Source organism: Arachis hypogaea, chromosome 19 (genome assembly GCF_003086295.3).
Source record: "Arachis hypogaea cultivar Tifrunner chromosome 19, arahy.Tifrunner.gnm2.J5K5, whole genome shotgun sequence".
NCBI lineage: Eukaryota > Viridiplantae > Streptophyta > Magnoliopsida > Fabales > Fabaceae > Arachis > Arachis hypogaea.
Window position 1 is genome coordinate 24,640,278 of NC_092054.1, and position 3,430 is coordinate 24,643,707.

A 3,430-nucleotide genomic window follows, 5' to 3' on the forward strand; every position below is an offset into this window, starting at 1 on the left:
GTATCCTATTACAGTAATTCCTAAAAACCCTCTACTGAGAACCCTTTCGAGGATGATGTTCTCACCCCCCTACATTTTTCCCCTTTCAGGATATGGGCGCAGAAGTTATGAAGAGCTTATTTAATTTTTGTTGTGATGCTCTGTATTGTTTTAGTTATGGTTTATTGTACCCTCACCTTTATCTTGATATATATTCTGTAAGAGGGATAGGAATTGTATTGGTTAATGTTTGTAATATTATTTATATATATTTATGTATATATATGGATGTACTCTTTTTGAGTTGTTGTAAGTTGAATGGTATTTATGGATGTACGTTATCGAACGAAAGTATCTTTGGGAGCGGTATTGCGGTTTAAAGTTTTAAACAGGCTCATATTTTAGTATTAATAAATATAAGTGTCGTCGTAATGTCCGAACTATCAGAGTCGCGCAGCCGGAAGTGCGAGCTTTGGTATTTAGGGTGTTACAAGATACGCCTACGTTTTTAAAGTGTGACAATTGCGAGAGATATGGCTACACTTTAAAAGGGTGCCAATAGCTAGAGATATGGCTACGCTTTTAAAGTGTGACAAAGTCGCAAGAGATATGGCTATGCTTTTAAAGCGTGCCAGTAGCTAGATACTGCTACGCTTTAAAAGCGTGCCAGTAGCTAGAGATATGGCTACGCTTTAAAGCGTGGTAAAAAGTGGCTACTGTACAGAATAGCTACGCTTTCAAAGCATGGCTATAAGTTTGTTCAAGTTCAATTTTTTTTAATCTTCAAAATAAAACCTAACAAAATTCATAGATAATGTAAAATTTAGACAATATACAACCTTCATAACAATTTTAATTACTATTAACAATATAAAACCTTCATAAACTTGTACAATAAATATAGTGGTTGATAACATGACAAGCTCTAACAAAAAATCAAAGTCATAACAACTACCCATAAATTTGTAATACATGCATTACAATTCCAAAAACTATTACATTATCTATTTCCTTTACATACTTAACTACAAATATAAAACTTCATGATTACTAATCATCCATTACAAGTATGAAGCTCACATGCCTCCATATTGTTTGAGCTAAAAGAGTTGATCTCCAGAAGGATAGGGTTTGTGATAAGGCCATATGTTATAGGATCAATTTTTCACAGATCCCCTCCATACATTAGGGGAGACTTTGCTATCGCCCAAAGTGTTATCTGTAAGTCAATACAACCAGTCAGTGTGTACTGATAATACATGTCACACATCAAAATTTGCATGACAATATGGGAAAGCAACTTAATTGTGCTTTTACAAATACCTGTGTCTTTTGCTCTTCTAGATTGAGTCTACAATACCTGTGTGGACCTTCATTTATACCTACTGGATTTTGATGATCATCAACATTTCCATGAGTATCATTTTTAAAATGAGTTTGTAGCAATTATCAATGATAGATGATTTTAAACATCTTTTGTGTTTATAAACTAACAGAATCAGTGAAGCAACAATATCTTCATATTAACAGAATAAATATGTCTGATGAGAATCCTCCATAGTTCTAGTGCTTTATGATTCGGGTATCTAACAAAAAGTAATTTCTATATAATACCAGGATCTGTTAGCCATCCAAATGGAAGCATGTCCAAATCAGGCCAGAATTTCCCATTTAAGCCAGTTGCTCCTACCAGATTAGCAGTTGCAAAATTCCTGATTCAAAATTGAATAAACTAACTTTATTCTATAGCCAAGGATGGAGAAGCATCATTATTGAAAGGTAATATGAAGTGATACAATGCAAGCACCCAAACTGAAATAGATCAATTTAATAACCTCGTTACGTCGAAGTAACCTTTTACATCCCACTTTGTATTCCAATCATCTCCTGTAATAAGATACATGCTGACCAGTCCAATGACATCCTTGGCCATGGCTGGTGTCACACTAGTTCCAGGAGACAAGGAATATACAATGGAGCGATCAAGCTTCCTTAGAACCTAAAATGACATGTCACATTGTAAATTGGTCAATGAATCTGCTAAGATATTTACTGATCAGGAGTAAAGCAAACTGCATAATACCTCTGATACATAGCTTATTTCACTTAAATCCAAGTCACCACCAAATACACAGTCATGTTTCACTGCAAGTATAAAACAAATTACTGGTTGCTAAATTTTAAATACCATTGAGTAATTTCTTCATACATGAATAAACAAATATAATCTTCTTTACCTTTTTTAATTCAGAGTATCCCCTAATTAGTACATAAAAAATAATCAATCTAATCTTCAAGATTTACTCACCTCTCTAACAAATGAAAACATAATCCATGGTTGACTATTTTTAAAAGTGTGGCCAAAAGATAATCCTTTTCTTAATTTTAGTTGAACTAGAAGCTTTGAAATTTGATATATGAAAACACTGACTAAAAGTTATAGAACCACTAAAATATCAACTCTATCTCACTCTTCCTAAACAACAATCTCTCAAAACAAATAGTACACATAGTGTATAGAAGGAAAGCTAATGCAGTATATTGCTTAAATTTATCCGTGACATGAGTATGATGATATATCACATATATAAATTGACTATAAGTTGTATCTCAATTTCAAAATCAACACCCATGAAGCATACTGCTCATAAAGGGATCTCAATAAAGCTTTCCTAGCTCCCAACGATGTATTCACACTCATGAAACCATGAGGTATCCATGCACAAGCCCTTGCTGGGATTGCTATGTCTTTGGCACCCCAAACTCGACCAGATTCTTGATAAGCACCTCCCATATAAATTTAAAGAAGAGGAATTGAAGGTCAGCAACAAAGTTTAGCTTAAGGTAAAAATAACATTCCCAAATCTTTATCCAAGAAACTCAGCTGCCATGACCAACATTAGCCTGGAAAGAACAATGACTTATCTCTAAAAACAACATTCCCAAATCTAATTTTTTTTATATATGCTATTGTGATTAAACTACAAATGGTAGTTAGATTAGTTATTTACTGATTAACAATGCTTAGTTAAAGTAGTGATTAACTAAATTAGTAGTTTTTCTGGAGTTTAGTTAGGTTTCTAATGTTAGGTTAAATAGGTAGTAGAAATAAAATAAGAATGTAAATTAGTTTAATTTTTTAGATTTAATGTAATTCTTAAGCTTTAGGTTAAAGGCCTAGTAATTTAGTTAAAAATCTAAGTCGTTCAAAATTTATTTAGTTTAGGTTGGTTAAAATTTTTAATAATTTAATTTAGTTTAATTTATTTAGAATTAATATATTTAGTGTTATTTAGGATTAATTATTTAGGATTAAATTATTGAGGATTAATTTATCAAATTATTTAATGTAGTTTAATTTTATTAAATTATTAATTTATTTAATGTAACTTGTGATGGTTATAAAAGAAATTTTTTCATCATGGTGCAGCCACATCGATGTATTACCAGC

The 3,430-nt window shown here is 31.8% G+C and overlaps 1 long non-coding RNA gene across 1 annotated transcript; it reads right to left on the minus strand.

Moving 5' to 3' along the window:
* Positions 1-1,071: 1,071 nt before the first annotated feature.
* LOC112779378 (uncharacterized) lies at positions 1,072-1,693 on the minus strand. Its single transcript, XR_003190675.3, has 3 exons — positions 1,594-1,693; positions 1,303-1,361; positions 1,072-1,198 (listed from the first exon to the last, which is right to left on the minus strand). It is a non-coding gene; the product is annotated as an uncharacterized lncRNA (long non-coding RNA).
* Between the last annotated feature and the right edge of the window lie 1,737 nt (positions 1,694-3,430).